General features: G+C 39.7%; 1 pseudogene; it reads right to left on the reverse strand.

Moving 5' to 3' along the window:
- Positions 1-2,387: 2,387 nt before the first annotated feature.
- The window catches only part of LOC130201621 (inactive dipeptidyl peptidase 10-like), a 70,545-nt pseudogene continuing 59,667 nt past the window's right edge, over positions 2,388-13,265 (reverse strand).

Consider the following 13,265-nt stretch of genomic DNA (forward strand, 5'->3'; position numbering starts at 1 on the left):
AACAAGCAAGTGCAGAAGTGTAAGCAGCACAGGATCATGGTCAGTTTGCTATCCTACTCGAGAGGCGTGATCTGGTTATGGAGACAAAGCACGCTGTACACAATACACCGGTATTAATACAACTTATGTGTCTTCGCTTTCCGCACCGTTTGAAACACTTTTTCATATTCTGGGATGGTGAACGCTGCCGGTAACAGTGAAGAATCCAGTCGGCCATAAACAGTCAAAGCAACAGAGTGGGATTCTGGGGGGAAAAAACATTCAGCTTTGATTGGAATCCTTTAGAAAGGTCTTCCAATCAGTGTTACTGCGGTGGAGTTTCTGATTCCAGGGAAATATCAAAGAGTCATTATTGGAAATAAACGTCCATATATCCGCTCAGAAATCACGGAAAATGGTGCTTCTTTAGTAAATAGTTCTTCTTTAGTAAATGATGCTTCTTTAGTAAATAGTTCTGCTTTAGTAAATGGTGCTTCTTTAGTAAATAGTTCTTCTTTAGTAAATGGTGCTTCTTTAGTAAATAGTTCTTCTTTAGTAAATGGTGCTTCTTTAGTAAATGATGCTTCTTTAGTAAATGATGCTTCTTTAGTAAATAGTGCTTCTTTAGTAAATAGTGCTACTTTAGTAAATGGTGCTTCTTTAGTTAATGATGCTTCTTTTGTAAATGATGCTTCTTTAGTTCAAAGCAATCAGGTGATCGTCCGTCCGTGGGAACTGTGAATAGTTCATGTGAAATCACACGTTCTATGAACTATTATTAATAAAAGATAAATTGATAGTTGATCACGTTAGATAATGGTTATTTGACTGTTAACAAACACTGACAATTAGTAATTATGTGATGTTTTTTTTAGTTACAACAGTTTATTGTTGCACTTCATCGCATATACTGTAATGCGTATTTGTTCATGATAACAAAAGGATTTATAAACCTTGGGAAACCGCCTATAAACATCACATATAAAGATGGATCAGGTATTTATGCAACTTTGTTAATGATTAATAATTAGTTTAGAAACCTTCTATAACCATTTCCTTAATGCTATTATAAAGTTGCAATGGATGATTATACAATTAACCCCATTCAATGTTTAATGTCGGTGTTCTTTGGGGTCAATTTGACCCCAGGTCTTTCACTGTGTCAAACATATAAGAAATATCAACTTTTTTATATATTTAAAGGGCTATTTAGGTAGTCAACAAACAAACATAAAGTACCTCACACTTAAACTTGGAAAACAATATTAATTCTAATAATTTTCTGGAGGTTTTAATTGCTGGGGTCAAATTGACCCCGAGGGTAAAATATGTCAGTAAATATAAAGCTAACAGGAGGGTTAAACATTGAATGGGGTCAAATTGACCCTAAGGTAACAGGAGGGTTAAAGCAGTGTTGTAGTATGTGGCCGTCTTCAAACACACACATACCTGATTGTATCACCCCGTGGGGACCGGGGTAAATTGGTCCCCACAGTGTGAGTGATAAGGTGGACCCCACCGGGATATAGAAACGCAAACAAACACACACACAGAGCAAGTATCTTCCTCCCGGCGGAGAAAATAATAAAGATGAAATAACATCATCAGTTTACAATTCATCTGTGAAGGTTATTGTTAAGTGTTACCCAGATATGTGAACTCAGAATGGAGCAACAACAGCCTGTAGATGGTTTTTGAAAAGCTTCTTCTGGGTCTTGGTCTGCTGACAGCAGGGTTCATATACATTTTGACCAATCTCGCTGGATACAGTACATGAAAAAGTGAGAACCTTTCCAACTCTAAGCATGCATCTATCAGAGCAGCAAAACCCTTTTTTTAAACTTCATTTGGAAAAGTTAAAGTGAGCTGATTAAACAATACATAGCATGAGAAATAGATGCAGTCCCAATGGGGCTGAGGTCTCCTGGAGGTGAATAAAACCACCATACGGCAGACTGGGATGTGGTGGAGGAACCAGTCTCTGTAATCCTCAGTTTAATTCTCATTATTTGATTATATATCATGTTTAGTCTGGGAACTCTGTGTTGGCTATACGGTTGAGCTAACGTGATGACTTATGAGGGAAAGGCACCTGCAGAAGTTGTTTTGTGATATGATCTCTAATGTTACGTTACATACTTTCCTTTGCGGTAAATATAAATATTCACAGTAGATTACAGCATTTAGCAAAAACTATACTGTAAAATGGAAAAATAATCTTTTTTTGGGATTCCCTGACTCAGTAATATGATACAAACCAGAAGTGTAATCTGACACATTATTATCAACAAGTATTCATCACAACCCCTGGGATCCAGAGGCTGGTCCCAGCAGGTGTAATCCATCTACACACGGAAGCTTCTGGAAACCCCTCAGCCTCTCAGTCTCATTCCAGGAGCTTCCAGGCGTCAGTCGTCCCCTTTTGATTTCTCCGGGCCGACAACCTGCTCCTCCTCGTCGAAGCAGAGCTTGAAGAAGGTGAGCACTGAGTTGAGCATGTAGTGTTGGCTCTTGGTGGAGGCCATGCTGTGTCCTTCGTCTGGGAAAATCTAGGCAGCAGGAAATAGGAAACAAGGTGTCATTCATTTAAACTTGTATATTCCACCAGGAGCGTTTGTATGTTTCAAAGAAAGGGGGGGCTAAACCCCAAGGGCAGCAGTACGCTTGGGTATGTTTGGGGCCCCCGATATCCATAGTTTCATAACCATTGTTTCATATCCATTGTTTCATATTCAGTACATTGTTTCATATCTATTGTTTCATATCCATTGTTTCATATACAGTACATTGTTTCATATATATTGTTTCATAGACAGTACATTGTTTCATATATATTGTTTCATATACAGTACATTGTTTCATATATATTGTTTCATATACAGAACATTGTTTCATATCCATTGTTTCATATACAGTACATTGTTTCATATACAGTACATTGTTTTATATCCATTGTTTCACAGCCATTGTTTCATATACAGTATATTGTTTCATATCCATTCTTTTATATACAGTACATTATTTCACAGCCATTGTTTCATATACAGTATTGTTTCATATCATTGTTTCATATACAGTACATTGTTTCATATAATTGTTTCATATACAGTACATTGTTTCATATCTATTGTTTCATATACAGTACATTGTTTTATATCTATTGTTTCATAGCCATTGTTTCATATACAGTACATTATTTGATATATATATTGTTTCATAATCAGTTTCACAGCTGTTGTTTCATAGCCATTGTTTCATATCTATTGTTTCATATCCATTGTTTCATATCCATCGTTTCAGACAGTTCATAGATCGGTTCAATCAGAAAGTGATTTTGTTCTGTAGTTTTCTTGCCTTCCATTATAATACAAGAGACAGAACTTCAGGGTCAGAGATATTTTGTGCTCATTTGGACACAATAACTGAGATGAAGATGAACTCGTTCTGTGTCAAATATAGAATTCAATGGATAAAACATATAATATATATTAATACAAAGAATAGAGAGATGTTGATAGTTATTTCTTGTATTTCGAATTCGCTCGTTCAGTCTCTCTCACTGGAGACAGTTTCTAATTTGCCTCAAGTGAAGCTAAATATAAGCAGGTAATCATTAACAACCCCTAAAACAGGCCTATCGATGCCCCTGTATTTCACCATTTCAACAGTGTTTGCGCTGCGGTGTCGACGCCACGACTTTCTTGTTGAGGGTCGAGGCGAGTTGACACCAAAACGCAAAGCCCTCAACTCCGCGTCTCAAATCGAACGTCGTTGAATCAGAAATGGGGGAAGAAGACATGGTCGCTGCCTGTAGTCAGCGAGAGCTCTACGACAGCAGCAACTATCTGTACGGGGACCAGAGGAAACCATATGCATACATGTGTACGACCCAAAGACGGTCTATGGCAGGGGCGTCAAACTCATGTTCACCGTGGGCCAAATGAGCATCATGGCCGCCCTCTTAAAGGGCCGGAAACACTTTATAAACTCCTCGAACATATTGTTAAATAACTCTCTTTGCATTGGATTATTGTTTATTTGAGTGGAGAAATATTGTACATAAGAAAATGTCTCTAATATTACAACATGAATCCATTTAATCTAAAACCTTCAAAATAAAAGCACGGGATATTTTTCTTCAATTTCTTTAAGAAAAGGTGATCACGTGTCTTTAAAGCCGCCAGGGGCCACATAAAGCGATGCGGCGGGCCTTGTATTTGATACCTGTGGTCTATGGTCAAATAAATCATGCTGAGATGATGTCATGTTGAGTGTTGATGGAACAGCTGTAATGTTAGCGCAGCCTAAGTGTTGACTGTAACTCCATTCAGGGAACAAGTGTGCATACCTGCAAACTTGTCACCTTTCGGTGAAATTTACCGTTTTGAACTCAAAATAGGTCATCCACGTGAATCGTGGAGATCCGAAGAGTTTTTGTTTTGGGGGGGGGGGGGGGGGGCTCACCTGACCCGCTGCCGTTGAGATTGCAGTGAGACGCGGAGAAAAGTGTGGAGTGGTGCTCTTCGCAATAAAACATCTTTGATGGGACGTGTCGCGTCTCGGCCAATCAGCGTTCAGATGTCCACAGCGTTTGGGGGTTCAGGTTAGCTTGAATGTTAGCCCGCTACATCTGCTGTTGTCACGCTGCACGGTGTAGCGATGCTAACAAAGTACCCGTACGTTAAACACGATGTGATGAAGCATATTTTTTGTATCGATACTTCTTTAAGAGAGCGATCAGAGCGCACGCACTGCTCCGTGTCGAGCTGTCTGCGCACACTGCGCTGCGCAGCTCACAGCGAGAGAAGTGGCGCAGCTTAGAGACCGACTTCGGCTGAACAAATAAAAAGATGCCAGAAGTGAAATGTTTCAGTCTGTAAAGTTGTGTAACTACAGCTGCTCATCCTGATGAACTGTGTATCATCTGGTCAGAGACTAACGGCCTCATAGTGTATAATCAATGCTATGATAGAACAATGTAGTTTCATTCATATCTGGCTGTATTAATACTAATATTACTGTCATTTGTTAAGTGTTGAACAAGTTGGTAAAAAGTGAACCATACAGATGTTTTATTTATTACTATTATAGATAAATATACCAGTATCGTATTTATGGTACCATATTGTTTTTATGGTATTGTATTGAATTCTGGTATCGGGTATCATGATATTTATGGCAGGTATGTAATATGTATAGAAGTTATAATAAGAGTATCGTGACAAACAGGGAGAGACAGAACAGATTCAGGGAGAAGTCCATGAGGACTGTTCAGGCAAAAAAAAGGAAGTTGGTTCATGAATGACTTTAACCATATTATATATAATGACAATGTATATTTGTTATTACCATCATTACAGGGCTGAGTCAGAGCGGAGGACCTTTTGTTCTTAAACTGTTTATTATCATTATTTAGATTTGTGGTCAGAACAATAAAATGACTGTAGTTGTGGTTCTAAAAGCTTTGAGGCTTCAAACAACGTGGATGTGGTGTGGTGACAACAACAAAAGTCTGCACCCCCCCCCCCCCCACCCCATTGTCACCTTTTTCACCCCTCATGAGTTTGCAGGTATGAGTGTGTATACGCATCCGACAAACAGGAATTCACACTTGTTGTAAATCTCTTTTATCTGTTTATAGCAATCAAACTCAGCAAACTAGCAACGTGCAACCTGCTGGATGAGGATCATTCTGATTGACTCACTGCCTTGGGTCACAGACCAGCTGGAACAGGGTCTTGTTGTTATGCTCAGCTAAACTAACGTGTAACAAATGTACTTGATCTTCACATCTCGCTTCAGAATAATTCAATTCAATTCAGTTTATTTGTATAGCCCATTTTCACAAATTACTAATTTGTCTCAGAGTGCTTTACATTCTGTAGACAGACATCCCTGACCTTTGACCTCGCATCGGATCAGGGAAAAAGTGAAGAACCCTTCAGGAGAGCAACAGAGGAGGATCCCTCTCCAGGATGGACAGAACAATAGATGTAATGTGTACAGAAGGAATCATTACACACAAATTAAAACACAGTAACAACACAATCAATGAAGAATGTTTCCATCACAGTAGCTACACACAGTACCTGAGCATTGGGAACAACTAAACTCTCAACCAACTTTGACTTTCCACCCCATAATGTCATTTAAGGCGCACAAGTGATGAAATGTTAAGCGCCCATTTAAATCAGGAACCATCTGATCCTGAACCGTAAGATGACCAGATCATAAATCACATCAGACGTTCTCTCTTTTTCATACGCAAACATGTCTGATGAAACCACGTCCATTAAAGCATGTCCACGTTAGTTAGTTAGTCCTTAAACTTGTTTGTCATGTTTGTTCAAACTGTCCCTATATGTATATATATATATATATCTATATATATATAGATATATATATATATTTGTATATATATACACTACCGTTCAAAAGTTTGGGGTCACCTAGAAATGTCTTTATTTTTCAAAGAAAATCACTGTTTTTTCAATAAAGATAACATTAATCAAAAATACCCTCTATACATTGTTAATGTGGTAAATGACTTTTCTAGGTGGAAACGTCTGGTTTCTAATGAAATATCTCCATAGGTGTATAGAGGCCCATTTCCATCAACTATCACTCCAGTGTTCTAATGGTACATTGTGTTTGCTAATCGCCTTAGAAGACTAATATCTGATTAGAAAACCCTTGTGCAATTATGTTAGCACAGCTGAAAACAGTTATGCTGGTGATATAAGCTATACAACTGGCCTTCCTTTGAGCTTGAAGTTTGAAGAACAAAATTAATACTTCAAATATTAATCATTATTTCTAACCTTGTCAATGTCTTGACTATATGTTCTATGAAATGTTCAATTCATTTGATAAATATAAGTGAGTTTTCATGGAAGACACAAAATTGTCTGGATGACCCCAAACTTTTGAACGGTAGTGTATTTATATATATATATATAAAACCCTGGATCAAGTGGGTAATAATGGATGGGTACATATAAAACAAATATACGAATATACAAATATATATATATACAGTGTATATATTCGTTTTGTATGTATATATATTATTTATATGTGTTATATATATATATTTATGTATTATATATATATATGAACGAATATATATACAAAATGAATATGTATACTGTGTATATATCTATATATATATATATAGATATCTATATATTCATTTTATATATATATACTATATGTATCCAAATCTGGTTATTCGGCTTTGTTTAGTTTCTTCCAAATGGCACGAGTAAGATTCTCATCTCACAGCTAAACATTATTCAAAATAACTTTATGAAACTAGAGAATAAAGTGACAGATTATTGACAGTTTGAGTTCACAAGCTTCACTAGCAGTGACCAACCTCAGACACTCCTCTGCTCTCATTGGTTGTTTTCCTTTGAGCGAGGTGATATATTGCAAATGACTTTAGGAGGACACGGATTTCACAGAGCGACTCCTGTGCGAGTCGGGATCGACACGTTCTGACTCCCAACTCATCCATTAGAGATGACCTCACTCAAACTCCAGGCATCTCTCTCGTGTCACTTTTGGACGTGTCGATTGTTACATGGAAAATGTATTTAAAAAAATAATCATTTGTCTTGACAGGAAGAAAAAAATCCACTTACGAAGGGTTTGGACAAGATGAGTGGTTCATGTGACTTTTATTACGTGAGTATCGACGGAAGTGACAAAATTGATCAACAATTCCTCTGACTTTCACACACGTCAGACACTGAAGAATAAATCTGTGAGTCGTATCACACGTCCATACTGCGGTATTTGGATATGAGCAAATATGACAAAGAGTAATTTTCTTATTTAAGTTACTAGCTGTTGCTTTAACCCTTTTGACACATGATGTTAATAAAATATAGTCAGAGAAGAAACATCCGCCGTCACCTGCAGAGTGTAGTTCACATTGGACGCAGACAGCAGTTTGACCAACTCAGCAGAATGCTGGAAATGAACAGAGGCTGAAAAGAAAGAGAGCAGTTCAATTAAATGAACCGCGTGGCGTTTAATGAAAACTCAACTGTCGAGCCAAAACACACGCTCAGCTGATCATAATTCATCACGTGTATCGTTAAACTCTGTATCGAGCCGTGATGTTGAGAAGCACATGTCTGTGACCAGGTAGCATCAAGTCTCACTGAAGCACCCATGCACACATATCATGTGACAGCACATAAACATGACTGCATGTACAAATTCATTACTACGCATTCTTAAGCTGCGTTCACAGCAATAGCGTTGCGAAAATTCGTCTAATTTGCCTGAAGTTGAAATAATTTAACTTTGGCGAAAAATTCGCCCGACGCCGAGATGCGAGAGCCAATCAGCGTTGAGCTGCTCCGCCGATGGTGAATCTAACTGCTGCTCTAGTGGAGCAGAAGAGACATTCAGACTAGAGGTGGAATTCACTGAGATGTGTGAGCCTATGGGTGATGTGATGTATAAATATATATATATATATATGATATTAATGTAATGAACCCAAACAAGAGGGCGTTGGATGTTCAGACGTGTGTGGGATGTCCTCAACAAGTATAAATCAGAACTAGTGGATGAAGGACATGATAACTGTTTCAATGGAGTGAAGCCACAGAGATAAGCCCCGCCCCCTCTAAGGTGCGAACGAATCGAGTGAAGCGAAAAGCCACAAATGGTCAAGCGAGTAAACTCACGCGAGTAAAGCGTTGCGAATATCCGCAGCGCTTTTGTTGTGAACGCAGCATTAGCAGTGATACAAATGGAAGATACACGAAGATAATATTCACAACCAAATAGCACACATAGTGTGTGTGGTGTACTTTGAAGTCAATTTTCAATACAGCTGCTAAGACGAAGAAAAAAAAAATCTCATTCTAAAATGTTGCCAGCTGCCAATACGCCCGCTAACATGGCGTCCGCTTTGTTGTGCGTACCGGAGCCGACATGTACACTCACCGTCTGCTGTGCCGTGGATGATCCGAAGGCTCGGAGGACTCGGCGCTGTGATGTTTCTGAGCAGACTGGAAATCTGCTGGAGACAGAAGCTGGCATGAGCCTCCATGGACAGAAATAGCACGAGTTGTAACATCGTCTAAACCAGGGGTGCTCAATACGTCGATCGCGATCGACCGGTCGATCGCGGCGACCTGCCAGTCGATCGCGGCGTTGTATGGTAGATCGCATGACATAAAAAAATTTGGCCCGCCCCCCCGTCACTTTCTCTATAGCGCCACATTACAGCAGAAGCACGTCATTTCTGTCTCTACGTGTCGCGTTAACAGTCCTCTGCCCGCCGTCTCGTGCGCCGCGGAGCTCCGACACCGGTTTGCGCGCATTGGGACGGAGCAAAAAAAAAGTCACTAGCACCCCCCGTCAACAATCCTTCTCGGCTCGCGCGACTCACTAGCACCCCGTCGGTCGATCGCCTTGACTTGGTCACATAATAAGTAGCTCGCATGCTGAAAAAGTGTGAGCACCCCTGGTCTAAACAAAGATCTTATTCAAGGTATTCCCAGGCTCCGCCCCCTCACAGACTCACAGACTTACAGTGAAGTCCCGTAAAGTACGTGAGGGTTGAGTTGTCCCTCGGTCAAATCCTCGAGGATTCTGTGGCAGACATTTAGAGCTCTTTATGAACCCTTTCTGGGAGTCAGCATTTCTCTAGACTTTTTGCCCAAGGGAATTACCCACAATTCATTGCAATGTGGCACCGTTCTACCAGTGGAAGCATGGCGACGCAACAAAATAAGTGAAACAACCAACTCGACACCTGTGTATTCCACCTGGCATATTAATACACTGAAACAAGATGGAACGTAAAGACACACGAAATCTGAGCAAAGCCAGCAGAAACTTTATGAAACTGATTTATTTAACATTTCATTTTTCCATTGAGGATGTTTTGACACAAACTAATGAATAGATTATTAAAAAATAAACCTCATCTCCTTGATGTCCCTTCAAATCAGGGAGTAAACAAATCTAAAATAAATACACACAATAGTACATCTTTTTTTTTTAACGTTGTCACGGTTACGTGATATGTTGCAGTAAAGTGCTGTTCATATTTACACTATTTTAATCCCTCACCGTCTCTCACTCAACCATTTACCAGGTGACCTCATAAGTCCCAGAGGGTTTAGGGTTTGAGGCCCTAGAGCAGGGGTCATGAACCTTTTTGATTGGGAGCCATAAAAGCCAAATATTTCTAAATATATTTCATTGAGAGCCATATCGTATTTTTTACGTATAATAAATTAAATATGTCTTGCTTTGAATGCGATTTCTGGTGCTGCATGATGCTAGGTGAGGGAGAGCCGAGAAGTGTTAACGCGACACGTAGAGACAGAAATGACATGCTGCTGATCAATAACAGACGTTAACTTTAATAAAAGAACAAATAAGTGCTCTTTAAGAAAAGGGACCTTAAATAACGCGACACGTAGAGACAGAAATGACATGCTGGTGTGTAGATACGATCAAAAACAGACGTTAACTTTAATAAAAGAACAAATAAGTGCTCTTTAAGAAAAGGGACCTTAAATTACTTCTGCTGTAATCTGGCGCGATAGAGAAAATTACAGGGGGGCGGGCGGGAGATCTTTTTTTTTCAACTCAAAATTGTCTGGGAGCCATATGCCGTCACCGGAAGAGCCATATATGGTTCGCGAGCCATAGGTTCCCGACCCCTGCTCTAAAGGGAACACTGGGACTGGGCGGACCCTGGGACTGGAGGTACACTAGGATGGAGGGTACACTGGGACTGGGGTTACCCTGGGACTGGGGGGACACTGGGACTCGGGGTACACTGGGACTAGGGGTACACTGAGACTAGGGGTACACTGGGGGGATCCTGGGACTGGGGGGACACTGAGACTGGGGTGACCCTGGGACTGAAGGCAGATTGGGACTGTGGGGATACTGGGACTAGGGGTACACTGGGACTAGGGGTACACTGGGGGGACCCTGGGACTGGAGGGACACTGGGACTATTTATTTGTTATTATGTATTTTTTTAATTACTGGGAATTACAATTACAAAAAAATACTCGAATGCTATGAATTCCCTTTTCCTATTAATTGAATTATGCCATCCATCAATGATATTTAAGCTCCAGGAGTATTCACAATGGTATAGGTTTAAGTTATTGCCGTTATTTAACATGTCAACACTGCTTCTAAGAAATCATCTCTGTTCTTCCGGTTTGGGACAGCAGACATTTCTGAGCGCTTTAATACCCATGAGCCTCAGTCGCTGTGCTGTGAATCAATGTAATCTCCTCAATTGGAAAATGGATGGTCATTGTTGTAGCTCTGTCTCACAGCAGGCATGTTGACTTGTAACAGCAGAAGAATGAATCACGTCGACAGTGTCTCAGTAAGTCATGCCGGTGAGCCAGCATGGGCTCAACCTGCTCCATGCAGCCGGCATGCGGCCATGATTAATAGTTACACCGCGGCTTCTTCTGCTATGAGGTGGAAATGAGAAAAAAGGTCCATTTGGGATTAAGCCAGAGGCCAATATCAGTGTTTTCAAATTCTTCCGTTGAGTCAGAAGCTGAAAGTGAACTGAGAGTTTTGCTCATGTCTTTATGAAAACCGCACGTCAATTAAATGATGCTCCGACTGGCATAGGGATTGATTCATAAAAGGCCACCCATGAACGGACTATCAATCTCTCCACAAGCAAACAAACACGCGTAACGATAAAAGATGCCACGTATCTGCGGCTGCAGATTTGAGGTGCACAGCAACAACCTGGTTTGAGCCTATTTTCATTTTTTATTATAAGACAAAAGACAATACATTGACATAACACTAGAGGATGACGAAACAGTGTGGACGACCAAACAGTGGACACAACATCATAAAGTCAGAGGAAAAAGAAGAAAAAAAAAGAAAGAAATAAAAATTAATGTGTACATGTGAGTGTGAGCTTTTTTAAAAATTATTAAATTTTTTATTTAAAGAAACAAAATACATTGATGATGGCAAATGTGTATGTATGAGCGTATGCATGTACGTGGAATTGAATTTCACATATTTGAATGTGCATTGTTTTGAACTGTCGCCGTTGCATAGCCTCTGGTGCCAACTTCTGTTTTACGGAAATGTGCCGCATCTAAGTATCTAAAGTTTTCTTAAAATTAGTAGTGTGACAATAGAATGGTAAATGATGCCATGAGGATACTGTTGAAGTGAGATGTTTGTGGCTGCAGGAGTCAAGACCTTCAAAGCGGTTTTAAGAAACCTAATGTACACATTTATCTGCCGGGTTGATGACTCCGAAAATGAGATCATCATGTTTTTATAAAATATAAAATTCAGCACTACACAATACCAGTTCCAGCTGTGGAGACACTGGTACAGCTGTTTATTTATAAAGCATGTGTAGTTCTTTGTTTGTTTTTTACTTGTGATTTTCTATGTATTTTATTATATTTTAATGTGTTGTACTATCTGGACCTTGAGTCTGTAATACAAGTGTGATTGATTGATTGAATGGGAACACACCTATTTTCTGGAGGAACCTTCCTCTCTAGTTGAGAAATATTTGACCTGTTTCAGAGGTATGATCTGAGAAATGTGACTGGCCGAAAGGACAATTGTTTTCTGGGATTCCTTTTCCACCTAGCCGCTCTGCACAATACCCCCAATATGAATGGAAATGACACCGGGGGCTTTGTGCTGGTTGTGGAAACAAAATCGACTCCTGTGTCTCTTTTCTCATGTTTTGCATTCAGGCACAGTAAGTTCTCAACTCTTTCAAAGTCAAACAGAGAGTACAATGAACATGCATTCCAGCTGTTTACTTTCTACATGAACAATGACTGGTGTCCTACTTGGTATTTGTGATCCTCTTTTGCCGCGGAGCCAAAGTACTTCTCCGTGTAGGCCGACCCTTTGACAGGATGACAAAAGGAAACAGAGATATTGTGAGTAGCTGTTTTAATTCACTCACTATTCATTCACGACGACACTTCTGATGCCTTTCAGGATTCAGAATGGCTTCTTCACTAAACTAGAACATGCCATTGATTATTAATGTCGCTCCATTTATTTGCTTTTTTGAGTTTGTTTGACATTCTGAATCGGTGGTTTAGCGTTGCTCTTAAATCAAATCCCATCACCATGGCGTGCAGCTTAAATGGGATAAAGAATATACGTCAGCACTGATAATAATTGAATAATTGGTTACTGGCTGTTTGAATGTCTTTGTCACATTTTTTGGATACATAGGCCACACATTCAGACCAGTGTGATGTTGGAAGTAT

Source organism: Pseudoliparis swirei, chromosome 2 (assembly GCF_029220125.1).
Source record: "Pseudoliparis swirei isolate HS2019 ecotype Mariana Trench chromosome 2, NWPU_hadal_v1, whole genome shotgun sequence".
NCBI lineage: Eukaryota > Metazoa > Chordata > Actinopteri > Perciformes > Liparidae > Pseudoliparis > Pseudoliparis swirei.